The sequence below is a fragment of the Pseudophryne corroboree genome, chromosome 3 (assembly GCF_028390025.1).
Source record: "Pseudophryne corroboree isolate aPseCor3 chromosome 3, aPseCor3.hap2, whole genome shotgun sequence".
NCBI classification, from domain to species: Eukaryota; Metazoa; Chordata; class Amphibia; order Anura; family Myobatrachidae; genus Pseudophryne; species Pseudophryne corroboree.
Genome location: NC_086446.1, coordinates 113,469,939 through 113,483,264, shown reverse-complemented (window position 1 = coordinate 113,483,264; position 13,326 = coordinate 113,469,939). Strand labels below are relative to the sequence as shown.

Sequence of the window (13,326 nt, the reverse complement as noted above, 5' to 3'; positions counted from 1 at the left end):
TTCAAACGTATTTATTTATGAACCAGTAGTTAGAAGTAGAAAAGATCTAACAGAAACCACAAAGCTCATCTACAGCCACACTACACTGGATACACCCAATCTCATCTGATCTTGGAAGCTAAGCAGTGTTGGGCCTGGTTAGTACTTGGATGGGAGACCACCTGGGAATACAAGGTGCTGTAGATATTTTTATACTGCCAACACCGTTCTGTTGATGCATTCCATTTTCAAACGTATTCATTTATGAACCAGTAGTTAGAAGTAGAAAAGTTCTAACAGAAACCACAAAGCTCATCTACAGCCACACCACACTGGATACGCCCAATCTCATCTTATCTTGGAAGCTAAGCAGTGCTGGGCCTTGTTAGTACTTGGATGGGAGACCACCTGGGAATACAAGGTGCTGTAGATATTTTTATACTGCCAACACCGTTCTGTTGATGCATTCCATTTTCAAACGTTTTCATTTATGAACCTGTAGTTAGAAGTAGAAAAGTTCTAACAGAAACCACAAAGCTCATCTACAGCCATACCACATTGGATACGCCCAATCTCAACTGATCTTGGAAGCTAAGCAGTGTTGGACCTGGTTAGTACTTGGATGGGAGACCACCTGGGAATACAAGGTGCTGTAGATATTTTTATACTGCCAACACCGTTCTGTTGATGCATTCCATTTTCAAACGTACTCATTTATGAACCAGTAGTTAGAAGTAGAAAAGTTCTAACAGAAACCACAAAGCTCATCTACAGCCACACCACACTGGATACGCCCAATCTCATCTGATCTTGGAAGCTTAGCAGTGTTGGGCCTGTTTAGTACTTGGATGGGAGACCACTTGGGAATACAAGGTGCTGTAGATATTTTTATACTGCCAACATCGTTCTGTTGATGCATTCCATTTTCAAACGTATTCATTTATGAACCAGTAGTTAGAAGTAGAAAAGTTCTAACAGAAACCACAAAGCTCATCTACAGCCACACCACACTGGATACGCCCAATCTCATCTGATCTTGGAAGCTAAGCAGTGTTGGGCCTGGTTAGTACTTGGATGGGAGACCACCTGGGAATACAAGGTGCTGTAGATATTTTTATACTGCCAACACCGTTCTGTTGATGCATTCCATTTTCAAACGTATTCATTTATGAACCAGTAGTTAGAAGTAGAAAAGTTCTAACAGAAACCACAAAGCTCATCTACAGCCACACCACACTGGATACGCCCAATCTCATCTTATCTTGGAAGCTAAGCAGTGTTGGGCCTTGTTAGTACTTGGATGGGAGACCACCTGGGAATACAAGGTGCTGTAGATATTTTTATACTGCCAACACCGTTCTGTTGATGCATTCCATTTTCAAACGTTTTCATTTATGAACCTGTTGTTAGAAGTAGAAAAGTTCTAACAGAAACCACAAAGCTCATCTACAGCCATACCACATTGGATACGCCCAATCTCATCTGATCTTGGAAGCTAAGCAGTGTTGGACCTGGTTAGTACTTGGATGGGAGACCACCTGGGAATACAAGGTGCTGTACATATTTTTATACTGCCAACACCGTTCTGTTGATGCATTCCATTTTCAAACGTACTCATTTATGAACCAGTAGTTAGAAGTAGAAAAGTTCTAACAGAAACCACAAAGCTCATCTACAGCCACACCACACTGGATACGCCCAATCTCATCTGATCTTGGAAGCTTAGCAGTGTTGGGCCTGGTTAGTACTTGGATGGGAGACCACCTGGGAATACAAGGTGCTGTAGATATTTTTATACTGCCAACACCGTTCTGTTGATGCATTCCATTTTCAAACGTATTCATTTATGAACCAGTAGTTAGAAGTAGAAAAGATCTAACAGAAACCACAAAGCTCATCTACAGCCACACCACACTGCATACACCCAATCTCATCTGATCTTGGAAGCTAAGCAGTGTTGGGCCTGGTTAGTACTTGGATGGGAGACCACCTGGGAATACAAGGTGCTGTAGATATTTTTATACTGCCAACACCGTTCTGTTGATGCATTCCATTTTCAAACGTTTTCATTTATGAACCTGTTGTTAGAAGTAGAAAAGTTCTAACAGAAACCACAAAGCTCATCTACAGCCATACCACATTGGATACGCCCAATCTCATCTGATCTTGGAAGCTAAGCAGTGTTGGACCTGGTTAGTACTTGGATGGGAGACCACCTGGGAATACAAGGTGCTGTAGATATTTTTATACTGCCAACACCGTTCTGTTGATGCATTCCATTTTCAAACGTATTCATTTATGAACCAGTAGTTAGAAGTAGAAAAGTTCTAACAGAAACCACAAAGCTCATCTACAGCCACACCACACTGGATACGCCCAATCTCATCTGATCTTGGAAGCTAAGCAGTGTTGGGCTAGGTTAGTACTTGGATGGGAAACCACCTGGGAATACAAGGTGCTGTAGATATTTTTATACTGCCAACACCGTTCTGTTGATGCATTCCATTTTCAAACGTATTCATTTATGAACCAGTAGTTAGAAGTAGAAAAGTTCTAACAGAAACCACAAAGCTCATCTACAGTCACACCACACTGGATGCGCCCAATCTCATCTGATCTTGGAATCTAAGCAGTGTTGGGCCTGGTTAGTAGTTGGATGGGAGACCACCTGGGAATACAAGGTGCTGTAGATATTTTTATACTGCCAACACCGTTCTGTTGATGCATTCCATTTTCAAACGTACTCATTTATGAACCAGTAGTTAGAAGTAGAAAAGTTCTAACAGAAACCACAAAGCTCATCTACAGCCACACCACACTGGATACGCCCAATCTCATCTGATCTTGGAAGCTTAGCAGTGTTGGGCCTGGTTAGTACTTGGATGGGAGACCACCTGGGAATACAAGGTGCTGTAGATATTTTTATACTGCCAACACCGTTCTGTTGATGCATTCCATTTTCAAACGTATTCATTTATGAACCAGTAGTTAGAAGTAGAAAAGATCTAACAGAAACCACAAAGCTCATCTACAGCCACACCACACTGCATACACCCAATCTCATCTGATCTTGGAAGCTAAGCAGTGTTGGGCCTGGTTAGTACTTGGATGGGAGACCACCTGGGAATACAAGGTGCTGTAGATATTTTTATACTGCCAACACCGTTCTGTTGATGCATTCCATTTTCAAACGTATTCATTTATGAACCAGTAGTTAGAAGTAGAAAAGTTCTAACAGAAACCACAAAGCTCATCTACAGCCACACCACACTGGATACACCCAATCTCATCTGATCTTGGAAGCAAAGCAGTGTTGGGCCTGGTTAGTACTTGGATGGGAGACCACCTGGGAATACAAGGTGCTGTAGATACTTTTATACTGCCAACACCGTTCTGTTGATGCATTCCATTTTCAAACGTATTCATTTATGAACCAGTAGTAAGAAGTAGAAAAGTTCTAACAAAAACCACAAAGCTCATCTACAGCCAAGCCACATTGGATACGTCCAATCTCATCTGATCTTGGAAGCTAAGCAGTGTTGGGCCTGGTTAGTACTTGGATGGGATACCACCTGGGAATACAAGGTGCTGTAGATATTTTTATACTGCCAACACCGTTCTGTTGATGCATTCCATTTTCAAACGTATTCATTTATGAACCAGTAGTTAGAAGTAGAAAAGTTCTAACAGAAACCACAAAGCTCATCTACAGCCACACCACACTGGATCTGCCCAATCTCATCTGAACTTGGAAGCTAAGCAGTGTTGGGCCTGGTTAGTACTTGGATGGGAGACCACCTTGGAATACAAGGTGCTGTAGATATTTTTTTACTGCCAACACCGTTCTGTTGATGCATTCCATTTTCAAATGTATTCATTTATGAACCAGTAGTTAGAAGAAGAAAAGTTCTAACAGAAACCACAAAGCTCATCTACAGCCACACCACACTGGATACGCCCAATCTCATCTGATCTTGGAAGCTAAGCAGTGTTGGGCCAGGTTAGTACTTGGATGGGAGACGACCTGGGAATACAAGGTGCTGTAGATATTTTTATACTGCCAACACCATTCTGTTGATGCATTTCATTTTCAAACGTACTCATTTATGAACCAGTAGTTAGAAGTAGAAAAGTTCTAACAGAAACCACAAAGCTCATCTACAGCCACACCACATTGGATACGCCCAATCTCATCTGATCTTGGAAGCTAAGCAGTGTTGGGCTAGGTTAGTACTTGGATGGGAAACCACCTGGGAATACAAGGTGCTGTAGATATTTTTATACTGCCAACACCATTCTGTTGATTCATTCCATTTTCAAACGTATTCATTTATGAACCAGTAGTTAGAAGTAGAAAAGTTCTAACAGAAACCACAAAGCTCATCTACAGTCACACCACACTGGATACGCCCAATCTCATCTGATCTTGGAATCTAAGCAGTGTTGGGCCTGGTTAGTAGTTGGATGGGAGACCACCAGGGAATACAAGGTGCTGTAGATATTTTTATACTGCCAACACCGTTCTGTTGATGCATTCCATTTTCAAACGTACTCATTTATGAACCAGTAGTTAGAAGTAGAAAAGTTCTAACAGAAACCACAAAGCTCATCTACAGCCACACCACACTGGATACGCCCAATCTCATCTGATCTTGGAAGCTTAGCAGTGTTGGGCCTGGTTAGTACTTGGATGGGAGACCACCTGGGAATACAAGGTGCTGTAGATATTTTTATACTGCCAACACCGTTCTGTTGATGCATTCCATTTTCAAACGTATTCATTTATGAACCAGTAGTTAGAAGTAGAAAAGATCTAACAGAAACCACAAAGCTCATCTACTGCTACACCAGACTGGATACACCCAATCTCATCTGATCTTGGAAGCTAAGCAGTGTTGGGCCTGGTTAGTACTTGGATGGGAGACCACCTTGGAATACAAGGTGCTGTAGATATTTTTATACTGCCAACACCGTTCTGTTGATGCATTCCATTTTCAAACGTATTCATTTATGAACCAGTAGTTAGAAGTAGAAAAGATCTAACAGAAACCACAAAGCTCATCTACAGCCACACCACACTGGATACACCCAATCTCATCTGATCTTGGAAGCTAATCAGTGTTGGGCCTGATTAGTACTTGGATGGGAGACCACCTGGGAATACAAGGTGCTGTAGATATTTTTATACTGCCAACACCGTTCTGCTGATGCATTCCATTTTCAAACGTATTCATTTATGAACCAGTAGTTAGAAGTAGAAAAGTTCTAACAGAAACTACAAAGCTCATCTACAGCCACACCACACTGGATACACCCAATCTCATCTGATCTTGGAAGCAAAGCAGTGTTGGGCCTGGTTAGTACTTGGATGGGAGACCACCTGGGAATACAAGGTGCTGTAGATACTTTTATACTGCCAACACCGTTCTGTTGATGCATTCCATTTTCAAACGTATTCATTTATGAACCAGTAGTAAGAAGTAGAAAAGTTCTAACAGAAACCACAAAGCTCATCTACAGCCAAGCCGCATTGGATACGCCCAATCTCATCTGATCTTGGAAGCTAAGCAGTGTTGGGCCTGGTTAGTACTTGGATGGGAGACCACCTTGGAATACAAGGTGCTGTAGATATTTTTTTTACTGCCAACACCGTTCTGTTGATGCATTCCATTTTCAAATGTATTCATTTATGAACCAGTAGTTAGAAAAAGAAAAGTTCTAACAGAAACCACAAAGCTCATCTACAGCCACACCACACTGGATACGCCCAATCTCATCTGATCTTGGAAGCTAAGCAGTGTTGGGCCAGGTTAGTACTTGGATGGGAGACCACCTGGGAATACAAGGTGCTGTAGATATTTTTATACTGCCAACTCCGTTCTGTTGATGCATTCCATTTTCAAACGTACTCATTTATGAACCAGTAGTTAGAAGTAGAAAAGTTCTAACAGAAACCACAAAGCTCATCTACAGCCACACCACACTGGATATGCCCAATCTCATCTGATCTTGGAAGCTAAGCAGTGTTGGGCCTGGTTAGTACTTGGATGGGAGACCACCTGGGAATACAAGGTGCTGTAGATATTTTTATACTGCCAACACCGTTCTGTTGATGCATTCCATTTTCAAATGTATTCATTTCTGAACCTGTAGTTAGAAGTAGAAAAGTTCTAACAGAAACCACAATGCTCATCTACAGCCATACCACATTGGATACGCCCAATCTCATCTGATCTTGGAAGCTAAGCAGTGTTGGACCTGGTTAGTACTTGGATGGGAGCCCACCTGGGAATACAAGGTGCTGTAGATATTTTTATACTGCCAACACCGTTCTGTTGATGCATTCCATTTTCGAATGTATTCATTTATGAACCAGTTGTTAAAAGTAGAAAAGTTCTAACAGAAACCACAAAGCTCATCTACAGCCACACCACACTGGATACGCCCAATCTCATCTGATCTTGGAAGCTAAGCAGTGTTGGACCTGGTTAGTACTTGGATGGGAGACCACCTGGGACTACAAGGTGCTGTAGATATTTTTATACTGCCAACACCGTTCTGTTGATGCATTCCATTTTCAAACATCCTCATTTATGAACCAGTAGTTAGAAGTAGAAAAGTTCTAACAGAAACCACAAAGGTCATCTACAGCCACACCACACTGGGTACGCCCAATCTCATCTGATCTTGGAAGCTAAGCAGTATTGGGCTAGGTTAGTACTTGGATGGGAAACCACCTGGGAATACAAGGTGCTGTAGATATTTTTATACTGCCAACACCGTTCTGTTGATGCATTCCATTTTCAAACATCCTCATTTATGAACCAGTAGTTAGAAGTAGAAAAGTTCTAACAGAAACCACAAAGGTCATCTACAGCCACACCACACTGGGTACGCCCAATCTCATCTGATCTTGGAAGCTAAGCAGTGTTGGGCTAGGTTAGTACTTGGATGGGAAACCACCTGGGAATACAAGGTGCTGTAGATATTTTTATACTGCCAACACCGTTCTGTTGATGCATTCCATTTTCAAATGTATTCATTTATGAACCAGTAGTTAGAAGTAGAAAAGTTCTAACAGAAACCACAAAGCTCATCTACAGCCACACCACACTGGATACGCCCAATCTCATCTGATCTTGGAAGCTAAGCAGTGTTGGACCTGGTTAGTACTTGGATGGGAGCCCACCTGGGAATACAAGGTGCTGTAGATATTTTTATACTGCCAACACCGTTCTGTTGATGCATTCCATTTTCAAACATCCTCATTTATGAACCAGTAGTTAGAAGTAGAAAAGTTCTAACAGAAACCACAAAGGTCATCTACAGCCACACCACACTGGGTACGCCCAATCTCAGCTGATCTTGGAAGCTAAGCAGTGTTGGGCTAGGTTAGTACTTGGATGGGAAACCACCTGGGAATACAAGGTGCTGTAGATATTTTTATACTGCCAACACCGTTCTGTTGATGCATTCCATTTTCAAACGTATTCATTTATGAACCAGTAGTTAGAAGTAGAAAAGTTCTAACAGAAACCACAAAGCTCATCTACAGCCACACCACACTGGATACGCCCAATCTCATCTGATCTTGGAAGCTAAGCAGTGTTGGACCTGGTTAGTACTTGGATGGGAGCCCACCTGGGAATACAAGGTGCTGTAGATATTTTTATACTGCCAACACCGTTCTGTTGATGCATTCCATTTTCAAACGTATTCATTTATGAACCTGTAGTTAGAAGTAGAAAAGTTCTAACAGAAACCACAAAGCTCATCTACAGCCACACCACACTGGATACGCCCAATCTCATCTGATCTTGGAAGCTAAGCAGTGTTGGGCTAGGTTAGTACTTGGATGGGAAACCACCTGGGAATACAAGGTGCTGTAGATATTTTTATACTGCCAACACCGTTCTGTTGATGCATTCCATTTTCAAACGTATTCATTTATGAACCAGTAGTTAGAAGTAGAAAAGTTCTAACAGAAACCACAAAGCTCATCTACAGCCACACCACACTGGATACGCCCAATCTCATCTGATTTTGGAAGCTAAGCAGTGTTGGACCTGGTTAGTACTTGGATGGGAGACCACCTGGGAATACAAGGTGCTGTAGATATTTTTATACTGCCAACACCGTTCTGTTGATGCATTCCATTTTCAAACGTATTCATTTATGAACCTGTAGTTAGAAGTAGAAAAGTTCTAACAGAAACCACAAAGCTCATCTACAGCCACACCACACTGGATACGCCCAATCTCATCTGATCTTTGAAGCTAAGCAGTGTTGGGCTAGGTTAGTACTTGGATGGGAAACCACCTGGGAATACAAGGTGCTGTAGATATTTTTATACTGCCAACACCGTTCTGTTGATGCATTCCATTTTCAAATGTATTCATTTATGAACCAGTTGTTAAAAGTAGAAAAGTTCTAACAGAAACCACAAAGCTCATCTACAGCCACACCACACTGGATACGCCCAATCTCATCTGATCTTGGAAGCTAAGCAGTGTTGGACCTGGTTAGTACTTGGATGGGAGACCACCTGGGACTACAAGGTGCTGTAGATATTTTTATACTGCCAACACCGTTCTGTTGATGCATTCCATTTTCAAACATCCTCATTTATGAACCAGTAGTTAGAAGTAGAAAAGTTCTAACAGAAACCACAAAGGTCATCTACAGCCACACCACACTGGGTACGCCCAATCTCATCTGATCTTGGAAGCTAAGCAGTATTGGGCTAGGTTAGTACTTGGATGGGAAACCACCTGGGAATACAAGGTGCTGTAGATATTTTTATACTGCCAACACCGTTCTGTTGATGCATTCCATTTTCAAACATCCTCATTTATGAACCAGTAGTTAGAAGTAGAAAAGTTCTAACAGAAACCACAAAGGTCATCTACAGCCACACCACACTGGGTACGCCCAATCTCATCTGATCTTGGAAGCTAAGCAGTGTTGGGCTAGGTTAGTACTTGGATGGGAAACCACCTGGGAATACAAGGTGCTGTAGATATTTTTATACTGCCAACACCGTTCTGTTGATGCATTCCATTTTCAAATGTATTCATTTATGAACCAGTAGTTAGAAGTAGAAAAGTTCTAACAGAAACCACAAAGCTCATCTACAGCCACACCACACTGGATACGCCCAATCTCATCTTATCTTGGAAGCTAAGCAGTGTTGGACCTGGTTAGTACTTGGATGGGAGCCCACCTGGGAATACAAGGTGCTGTAGATATTTTTATACTGCCAACACCGTTCTGTTGATGCATTCCATTTTCAAACATCCTCATTTATGAACCAGTAGTTAGAAGTAGAAAAGTTCTAACAGAAACCACAAAGGTCATCTACAGCCACACCACACTGGGTACGCCCAATCTCAGCTGATCTTGGAAGCTAAGCAGTGTTGGGCTAGGTTAGTACTTGGATGGGAAACCACCTGGGAATACAAGGTGCTGTAGATATTTTTATACTGCCAACACCGTTCTGTTGATGCATTCCATTTTCAAACGTATTCATTTATGAACCAGTAGTTAGAAGTAGAAAAGTTCTAACAGAAACCACAAAGCTCATCTACAGCCACACCACACTGGATACGCCCAATCTCATCTGATCTTGGAAGCTAAGCAGTGTTGGACCTGGTTAGTACTTGGATGGGAGCCCACCTGGGAATACAAGGTGCTGTAGATATTTTTATACTGCCAACACCGTTCTGTTGATGCATTCCATTTTCAAACGTATTCATTTATGAACCTGTAGTTAGAAGTAGAAAAGTTCTAACAGAAACCACAAAGCTCATCTACAGCCACACCACACTGGATACGCCCAATCTCATCTGATCTTGGAAGCTAAGCAGTGTTGGGCTAGGTTAGTACTTGGATGGGAAACCACCTGGGAATACAAGGTGCTGTAGATATTTTTATACTGCCAACACCGTTCTGTTGATGCATTCCATTTTCAAACGTATTCATTTATGAACCAGTAGTTAGAAGTAGAAAAGTTCTAACAGAAACCACAAAGCTCATCTACAGCCACACCACACTGGATACGCCCAATCTCATCTGATCTTGGAAGCTAAGCAGTGTTGGACCTGGTTAGTACTTGGATGGGAGACCACCTGGGAATACAAGGTGCTGTAGATATTTTTATACTGCCAACACCGTTCTGTTGATGCATTCCATTTTCAAACGTATTCATTTATGAACCTGTAGTTAGAAGTAGAAAAGTTCTAACAGAAACCACAAAGCTCATCTACAGCCACACCACACTGGATACGCCCAATCTCATCTGATCTTGGAAGCTAAGCAGTGTTGGGCTAGGTTAGTACTTGGATGGGAAACCACCTGGGAATACAAGGTGCTGTAGATATTTTTATACTGCCAACACCGTTCTGTTGATGCATTCCATTTTCAAACGTATTCATTTATGAACCAGTAGTTAGAAGTAGAAAAGTTCTAACAGAAACCACAAAGCTCATCTACAGTCACACCACACTGGATACGCCCAATCTCATCTGATCTTGGAATCTAAGCAGTGTTGGGCCTGGTTAGTAGTTGGGTGGGAGACCACCTGGGAATACAAGGTGCTGTAGATATTTTTATACTGCCAACACCGTTCTGTTGATGCATTCCATTTTCAAACGTACTCATTTATGAACCAGTAGTTAGAAGTAGAAAAGTTCTAACAGAAACCACAAAGCTCATCTACAGCCACACCACACTGGATACGCCCAATCTCATCTGATCTTGGAAGCTTAGCAGTGTTGGGCCTGGTTAGTACTTGGATGGGAGACCACCTGGGAATACAAGGTGCTGTAGATATTTTTATACTGCCAACACCGTTCTGTTGATGCATTCCATTTTCAAACGTATTCATTTATGAACCAGTAGTTAGAAGTAGAAAAGTTCTAACAGAAACCACAAAGATCATCTACAGCAACACCACACTGGATACGCCCAATCTCATCTGATCTTGGAAGCTAAGCAGTGTTGGGCCTGGTTAGTACTTGGATGGGAGACCACCTGGGAATACAAGGTGCTGTAGATATTTTTATACTGCCAACACCGTTCTGTTGACGCATTCCATTTTCAAACGTATTCATTTATGAACCAGTAGTTAGAAGTAGAAAAGTTCTAACAGAAACCACAAAGCTCATCTACAGCCACACCACACTGGATACGCCCAATCTCATCTTATCTTGGAAGCTAAGCAGTGTTGGGCCTTGTTAGTACTTGGATGGGAGACCACCTGGGAATACAAGGTGCTGTAGATATTTTTATACTGCCAACACCGTTCTGTTGATGCATTCCATTTTCAAACGTTTTCATTTATGAACCTGTAGTTAGAAGTAGAAAAGTTCTAACAGAAACCACAAAGCTCATCTACAGCCATACCACATTGGATACGCCCAATCTCATCTGATCTTGGAAGCTAAGCAGTGTTGGACCTGGTTAGTACTTGGATGGGAGACCACCTGGGAATACAAGGTGCTGTAGATATTTTTATACTGCCAACACCGTTCTGTTGATGCATTCCATTTTCAAACGTATTCATTTATGAACCAGTAGTTAGAAGTAGAAAAGTTCTAACAGAAACCACAAAGCTCATCTACAGCCACACCACACTGGATACGCCCAATCTCATCTGATCTTGGAAACTAAGCAGTGTTGGACCTGGTTAGTACTTGGATGGGAGCCCACCTGGGAATACAAGGTGCTGTAGATATTTTTATACTGCCAACACCGTTCTGTTGATGCATTCCATTTTCAAACATCCTCATTTATGAACCAGTAGTTAGAAGTAGAAAAGTTCTAACAGAAACCACAAAGGTCATTTTCAGCCACACCACACTGGGTACGCCCAATCTCAGCTGATCTTGGAAGCTAAGCAGTGTTGGGCTAGGTTAGTACTTGGATGGGAAACCACCTGGGAATACAAGGTGCTGTAGATATTTTTATACTGCCAACACCGTTCTGTTGATGCATTCCATTTTCAAACGTATTCATTTATGAACCAGTAGTTAGAAGTAGAAAAGTTCTAACAGAAACCACAAAGCTCATCTACAGCCACACCACACTGGATACGCCCAATCTCATCTGATCTTGGAAGCTAAGCAGTGTTGGACCTGGTTAGTACTTGGATGGGAGACCACCTGGGAATACAAGGTGCTGTAGATATTTTTATACTGCCAACACCGTTCTGTTGATGCATTCCATTTTCAAACGTATTCATTTATGAACCTGTAGTTAGAAGTAGAAAAGTTCTAACAGAAACCACAAAGCTCATCTACAGCCACACCACACTGGATACGCCCAATCTCATCTGATCTTGGAAGCTAAGCAGTGTTGGGCTAGGTTAGTACTTGGATGGGAAACCACCTGGGAATACAAGGTGCTGTAGATATTTTTATACTGCCAACACCGTTCTGTTGATGCATTCCATTTTCAAACGTATTCATTTATGAACCAGTAGTTAGAAGTAGAAAAGTTCTAACAGAAACCACAAAGCTCATCTACAGTCACACCACACTGGATACGCCCAATCTCATCTGATCTTGGAATCTAAGCAGTGTTGGGCCTGGTTAGTAGTTGGGTGGGAGACCACCTGGGAATACAAGGTGCTGTAGATATTTTTATACTGCCAACACCGTTCTGTTGATGCATTCCATTTTCAAACGTACTCATTTATGAACCAGTAGTTAGAAGTAGAAAAGTTCTAACAGAAACCACAAAGCTCATCTACAGCCACACCACACTGGATACGCCCAATCTCATCTGATCTTGGAAGCTTAGCAGTGTTGGGCCTGGTTAGTACTTGGATGGGAGACCACCTGGGAATACAAGGTGCTGTAGATATTTTTATACTGCCAACACCGTTCTGTTGATGCATTCCATTTTCAAACGTATTCATTTATGAACCAGTAGTTAGAAGTAGAAAAGTTCTAACAGAAACCACAAAGCTCATCTACAGCCACACCACACTGGATACGCCCAATCTCATCTGATCTTGGAAGCTAAGCAGTGTTGGGCCTGGTTAGTACTTGGATGGGAGACCACCTGGGAATACAAGGTGCTGTAGATATTTTTATACTGCCAACACCGTTCTGTTGATGCATTCCATTTTCAAACGTATTCATTTATGAACCAGTAGTTAGAAGTAGAAAAGTTCTAACAGAAACCACAAAGCTCATCTACAGCCACACCACACTGGATACGCCCAATCTCATCTTATCTTGGAAGCTAAGCAGTGTTGGGCCTTGTTAGTACTTGGATGGGAGACCACCTGGGAATACAAGGTGCTGTAGATATTTTTATACTGCCAACACCGTTCTGTTGATG

The 13,326-nt window shown here is 41.9% G+C and overlaps 47 non-coding genes and 12 pseudogenes across 47 annotated transcripts; all 59 read left to right on the top strand.

The window, feature by feature from the left end:
• The first annotated feature begins 67 nt into the window (after positions 1–67).
• On the top strand, positions 68–186 carry LOC134901340 (5S ribosomal RNA). Its single transcript, XR_010174828.1, has one exon. It is a non-coding gene; the product is annotated as a 5S ribosomal RNA (ribosomal RNA).
• A 107-nt stretch (positions 187–293) lies between these two features.
• LOC135066173 (5S ribosomal RNA) lies at positions 294–412 on the top strand. The gene has a single exon (XR_010252428.1). It is a non-coding gene; the product is annotated as a 5S ribosomal RNA (ribosomal RNA).
• Positions 413–519: 107 nt separating this feature from the next.
• LOC135066459 (5S ribosomal RNA) lies at positions 520–638 on the top strand. The gene has a single exon (XR_010252706.1). It is a non-coding gene; the product is annotated as a 5S ribosomal RNA (ribosomal RNA).
• Positions 639–745: 107 nt separating this feature from the next.
• LOC135069474 (5S ribosomal RNA) lies at positions 746–864 on the top strand. Its single transcript, XR_010255654.1, has one exon. It is a non-coding gene; the product is annotated as a 5S ribosomal RNA (ribosomal RNA).
• Positions 865–971: 107 nt separating this feature from the next.
• LOC135067779 (5S ribosomal RNA) lies at positions 972–1,090 on the top strand. The gene has a single exon (XR_010253989.1). It is a non-coding gene; the product is annotated as a 5S ribosomal RNA (ribosomal RNA).
• A 107-nt stretch (positions 1,091–1,197) lies between these two features.
• Positions 1,198–1,316, top strand: LOC135063904 (5S ribosomal RNA). Its single transcript, XR_010250224.1, has one exon. It is a non-coding gene; the product is annotated as a 5S ribosomal RNA (ribosomal RNA).
• A 107-nt stretch (positions 1,317–1,423) lies between these two features.
• Positions 1,424–1,542, top strand: LOC135067925 (5S ribosomal RNA). Its single transcript, XR_010254133.1, has one exon. It is a non-coding gene; the product is annotated as a 5S ribosomal RNA (ribosomal RNA).
• A 107-nt stretch (positions 1,543–1,649) lies between these two features.
• Positions 1,650–1,768, top strand: LOC135066295 (5S ribosomal RNA). The gene has a single exon (XR_010252546.1). It is a non-coding gene; the product is annotated as a 5S ribosomal RNA (ribosomal RNA).
• Positions 1,769–1,875: 107 nt separating this feature from the next.
• LOC135059432 (5S ribosomal RNA) lies at positions 1,876–1,994 on the top strand. Its single transcript, XR_010245834.1, has one exon. It is a non-coding gene; the product is annotated as a 5S ribosomal RNA (ribosomal RNA).
• A 107-nt stretch (positions 1,995–2,101) lies between these two features.
• LOC134901700 (5S ribosomal RNA) lies at positions 2,102–2,220 on the top strand. Its single transcript, XR_010175184.1, has one exon. It is a non-coding gene; the product is annotated as a 5S ribosomal RNA (ribosomal RNA).
• A 107-nt stretch (positions 2,221–2,327) lies between these two features.
• Positions 2,328–2,446, top strand: LOC135061698 (5S ribosomal RNA). Its single transcript, XR_010248071.1, has one exon. It is a non-coding gene; the product is annotated as a 5S ribosomal RNA (ribosomal RNA).
• A 107-nt stretch (positions 2,447–2,553) lies between these two features.
• Positions 2,554–2,672, top strand: LOC134886310 (5S ribosomal RNA). Its single transcript, XR_010170397.1, has one exon. It is a non-coding gene; the product is annotated as a 5S ribosomal RNA (ribosomal RNA).
• Positions 2,673–2,779: 107 nt separating this feature from the next.
• Positions 2,780–2,898, top strand: LOC135066294 (5S ribosomal RNA). Its single transcript, XR_010252545.1, has one exon. It is a non-coding gene; the product is annotated as a 5S ribosomal RNA (ribosomal RNA).
• Positions 2,899–3,005: 107 nt separating this feature from the next.
• Positions 3,006–3,124, top strand: LOC135059420 (5S ribosomal RNA). Its single transcript, XR_010245823.1, has one exon. It is a non-coding gene; the product is annotated as a 5S ribosomal RNA (ribosomal RNA).
• A 107-nt stretch (positions 3,125–3,231) lies between these two features.
• On the top strand, positions 3,232–3,350 carry LOC134901109 (5S ribosomal RNA). Its single transcript, XR_010174603.1, has one exon. It is a non-coding gene; the product is annotated as a 5S ribosomal RNA (ribosomal RNA).
• A 107-nt stretch (positions 3,351–3,457) lies between these two features.
• Positions 3,458–3,576, top strand: LOC134887936 (5S ribosomal RNA; annotated as a pseudogene).
• Positions 3,577–3,683: 107 nt separating this feature from the next.
• LOC135067894 (5S ribosomal RNA) lies at positions 3,684–3,802 on the top strand. Its single transcript, XR_010254101.1, has one exon. It is a non-coding gene; the product is annotated as a 5S ribosomal RNA (ribosomal RNA).
• Positions 3,803–3,909: 107 nt separating this feature from the next.
• Positions 3,910–4,028, top strand: LOC135066868 (5S ribosomal RNA). Its single transcript, XR_010253105.1, has one exon. It is a non-coding gene; the product is annotated as a 5S ribosomal RNA (ribosomal RNA).
• Positions 4,029–4,135: 107 nt separating this feature from the next.
• On the top strand, positions 4,136–4,254 carry LOC135065804 (5S ribosomal RNA). The gene has a single exon (XR_010252074.1). It is a non-coding gene; the product is annotated as a 5S ribosomal RNA (ribosomal RNA).
• Positions 4,255–4,361: 107 nt separating this feature from the next.
• Positions 4,362–4,480, top strand: LOC134890385 (5S ribosomal RNA; annotated as a pseudogene).
• A 107-nt stretch (positions 4,481–4,587) lies between these two features.
• LOC135066292 (5S ribosomal RNA) lies at positions 4,588–4,706 on the top strand. Its single transcript, XR_010252543.1, has one exon. It is a non-coding gene; the product is annotated as a 5S ribosomal RNA (ribosomal RNA).
• A 107-nt stretch (positions 4,707–4,813) lies between these two features.
• On the top strand, positions 4,814–4,932 carry LOC134889365 (5S ribosomal RNA; annotated as a pseudogene).
• A 107-nt stretch (positions 4,933–5,039) lies between these two features.
• On the top strand, positions 5,040–5,158 carry LOC135059192 (5S ribosomal RNA). Its single transcript, XR_010245604.1, has one exon. It is a non-coding gene; the product is annotated as a 5S ribosomal RNA (ribosomal RNA).
• A 107-nt stretch (positions 5,159–5,265) lies between these two features.
• On the top strand, positions 5,266–5,384 carry LOC134901108 (5S ribosomal RNA). The gene has a single exon (XR_010174602.1). It is a non-coding gene; the product is annotated as a 5S ribosomal RNA (ribosomal RNA).
• A 107-nt stretch (positions 5,385–5,491) lies between these two features.
• Positions 5,492–5,610, top strand: LOC135071017 (5S ribosomal RNA). Its single transcript, XR_010257161.1, has one exon. It is a non-coding gene; the product is annotated as a 5S ribosomal RNA (ribosomal RNA).
• Positions 5,611–5,718: 108 nt separating this feature from the next.
• On the top strand, positions 5,719–5,837 carry LOC135058637 (5S ribosomal RNA). The gene has a single exon (XR_010245063.1). It is a non-coding gene; the product is annotated as a 5S ribosomal RNA (ribosomal RNA).
• Positions 5,838–5,944: 107 nt separating this feature from the next.
• On the top strand, positions 5,945–6,063 carry LOC135059013 (5S ribosomal RNA). The gene has a single exon (XR_010245433.1). It is a non-coding gene; the product is annotated as a 5S ribosomal RNA (ribosomal RNA).
• Positions 6,064–6,170: 107 nt separating this feature from the next.
• On the top strand, positions 6,171–6,289 carry LOC135064183 (5S ribosomal RNA). The gene has a single exon (XR_010250496.1). It is a non-coding gene; the product is annotated as a 5S ribosomal RNA (ribosomal RNA).
• Positions 6,290–6,396: 107 nt separating this feature from the next.
• LOC134885220 (5S ribosomal RNA) lies at positions 6,397–6,515 on the top strand. The gene has a single exon (XR_010169340.1). It is a non-coding gene; the product is annotated as a 5S ribosomal RNA (ribosomal RNA).
• A 107-nt stretch (positions 6,516–6,622) lies between these two features.
• Positions 6,623–6,741, top strand: LOC134887369 (5S ribosomal RNA; annotated as a pseudogene).
• A 107-nt stretch (positions 6,742–6,848) lies between these two features.
• Positions 6,849–6,967, top strand: LOC135066953 (5S ribosomal RNA). Its single transcript, XR_010253186.1, has one exon. It is a non-coding gene; the product is annotated as a 5S ribosomal RNA (ribosomal RNA).
• Positions 6,968–7,074: 107 nt separating this feature from the next.
• Positions 7,075–7,193, top strand: LOC135066590 (5S ribosomal RNA). The gene has a single exon (XR_010252833.1). It is a non-coding gene; the product is annotated as a 5S ribosomal RNA (ribosomal RNA).
• Positions 7,194–7,300: 107 nt separating this feature from the next.
• LOC134888134 (5S ribosomal RNA) lies at positions 7,301–7,419 on the top strand (annotated as a pseudogene).
• Positions 7,420–7,526: 107 nt separating this feature from the next.
• On the top strand, positions 7,527–7,645 carry LOC135066589 (5S ribosomal RNA). The gene has a single exon (XR_010252832.1). It is a non-coding gene; the product is annotated as a 5S ribosomal RNA (ribosomal RNA).
• A 107-nt stretch (positions 7,646–7,752) lies between these two features.
• On the top strand, positions 7,753–7,871 carry LOC135061696 (5S ribosomal RNA). The gene has a single exon (XR_010248069.1). It is a non-coding gene; the product is annotated as a 5S ribosomal RNA (ribosomal RNA).
• A 107-nt stretch (positions 7,872–7,978) lies between these two features.
• LOC135068009 (5S ribosomal RNA) lies at positions 7,979–8,097 on the top strand. Its single transcript, XR_010254219.1, has one exon. It is a non-coding gene; the product is annotated as a 5S ribosomal RNA (ribosomal RNA).
• Positions 8,098–8,204: 107 nt separating this feature from the next.
• Positions 8,205–8,323, top strand: LOC134884840 (5S ribosomal RNA). Its single transcript, XR_010168972.1, has one exon. It is a non-coding gene; the product is annotated as a 5S ribosomal RNA (ribosomal RNA).
• A 107-nt stretch (positions 8,324–8,430) lies between these two features.
• On the top strand, positions 8,431–8,549 carry LOC134885219 (5S ribosomal RNA). Its single transcript, XR_010169339.1, has one exon. It is a non-coding gene; the product is annotated as a 5S ribosomal RNA (ribosomal RNA).
• Positions 8,550–8,656: 107 nt separating this feature from the next.
• On the top strand, positions 8,657–8,775 carry LOC134887368 (5S ribosomal RNA; annotated as a pseudogene).
• A 107-nt stretch (positions 8,776–8,882) lies between these two features.
• On the top strand, positions 8,883–9,001 carry LOC135066952 (5S ribosomal RNA). Its single transcript, XR_010253185.1, has one exon. It is a non-coding gene; the product is annotated as a 5S ribosomal RNA (ribosomal RNA).
• A 107-nt stretch (positions 9,002–9,108) lies between these two features.
• Positions 9,109–9,227, top strand: LOC134891175 (5S ribosomal RNA; annotated as a pseudogene).
• Positions 9,228–9,334: 107 nt separating this feature from the next.
• On the top strand, positions 9,335–9,453 carry LOC134888133 (5S ribosomal RNA; annotated as a pseudogene).
• Positions 9,454–9,560: 107 nt separating this feature from the next.
• On the top strand, positions 9,561–9,679 carry LOC135066588 (5S ribosomal RNA). The gene has a single exon (XR_010252831.1). It is a non-coding gene; the product is annotated as a 5S ribosomal RNA (ribosomal RNA).
• A 107-nt stretch (positions 9,680–9,786) lies between these two features.
• Positions 9,787–9,905, top strand: LOC135061695 (5S ribosomal RNA). Its single transcript, XR_010248068.1, has one exon. It is a non-coding gene; the product is annotated as a 5S ribosomal RNA (ribosomal RNA).
• A 107-nt stretch (positions 9,906–10,012) lies between these two features.
• LOC135060165 (5S ribosomal RNA) lies at positions 10,013–10,131 on the top strand. Its single transcript, XR_010246557.1, has one exon. It is a non-coding gene; the product is annotated as a 5S ribosomal RNA (ribosomal RNA).
• A 107-nt stretch (positions 10,132–10,238) lies between these two features.
• LOC135061694 (5S ribosomal RNA) lies at positions 10,239–10,357 on the top strand. Its single transcript, XR_010248067.1, has one exon. It is a non-coding gene; the product is annotated as a 5S ribosomal RNA (ribosomal RNA).
• Positions 10,358–10,464: 107 nt separating this feature from the next.
• On the top strand, positions 10,465–10,583 carry LOC134888312 (5S ribosomal RNA; annotated as a pseudogene).
• Positions 10,584–10,690: 107 nt separating this feature from the next.
• Positions 10,691–10,809, top strand: LOC135066291 (5S ribosomal RNA). The gene has a single exon (XR_010252542.1). It is a non-coding gene; the product is annotated as a 5S ribosomal RNA (ribosomal RNA).
• A 107-nt stretch (positions 10,810–10,916) lies between these two features.
• Positions 10,917–11,035, top strand: LOC135059712 (5S ribosomal RNA). Its single transcript, XR_010246113.1, has one exon. It is a non-coding gene; the product is annotated as a 5S ribosomal RNA (ribosomal RNA).
• Positions 11,036–11,142: 107 nt separating this feature from the next.
• On the top strand, positions 11,143–11,261 carry LOC135063902 (5S ribosomal RNA). Its single transcript, XR_010250222.1, has one exon. It is a non-coding gene; the product is annotated as a 5S ribosomal RNA (ribosomal RNA).
• Positions 11,262–11,368: 107 nt separating this feature from the next.
• On the top strand, positions 11,369–11,487 carry LOC134901699 (5S ribosomal RNA). The gene has a single exon (XR_010175183.1). It is a non-coding gene; the product is annotated as a 5S ribosomal RNA (ribosomal RNA).
• A 107-nt stretch (positions 11,488–11,594) lies between these two features.
• Positions 11,595–11,713, top strand: LOC134887746 (5S ribosomal RNA; annotated as a pseudogene).
• Positions 11,714–11,820: 107 nt separating this feature from the next.
• On the top strand, positions 11,821–11,939 carry LOC134893079 (5S ribosomal RNA; annotated as a pseudogene).
• Positions 11,940–12,046: 107 nt separating this feature from the next.
• LOC135060164 (5S ribosomal RNA) lies at positions 12,047–12,165 on the top strand. The gene has a single exon (XR_010246556.1). It is a non-coding gene; the product is annotated as a 5S ribosomal RNA (ribosomal RNA).
• A 107-nt stretch (positions 12,166–12,272) lies between these two features.
• Positions 12,273–12,391, top strand: LOC135061693 (5S ribosomal RNA). The gene has a single exon (XR_010248066.1). It is a non-coding gene; the product is annotated as a 5S ribosomal RNA (ribosomal RNA).
• Positions 12,392–12,498: 107 nt separating this feature from the next.
• Positions 12,499–12,617, top strand: LOC134888311 (5S ribosomal RNA; annotated as a pseudogene).
• Positions 12,618–12,724: 107 nt separating this feature from the next.
• LOC135066289 (5S ribosomal RNA) lies at positions 12,725–12,843 on the top strand. The gene has a single exon (XR_010252541.1). It is a non-coding gene; the product is annotated as a 5S ribosomal RNA (ribosomal RNA).
• Positions 12,844–12,950: 107 nt separating this feature from the next.
• On the top strand, positions 12,951–13,069 carry LOC135067768 (5S ribosomal RNA). Its single transcript, XR_010253978.1, has one exon. It is a non-coding gene; the product is annotated as a 5S ribosomal RNA (ribosomal RNA).
• A 107-nt stretch (positions 13,070–13,176) lies between these two features.
• Positions 13,177–13,295, top strand: LOC135063901 (5S ribosomal RNA). The gene has a single exon (XR_010250221.1). It is a non-coding gene; the product is annotated as a 5S ribosomal RNA (ribosomal RNA).
• Positions 13,296–13,326: the final 31 nt, after the last annotated feature.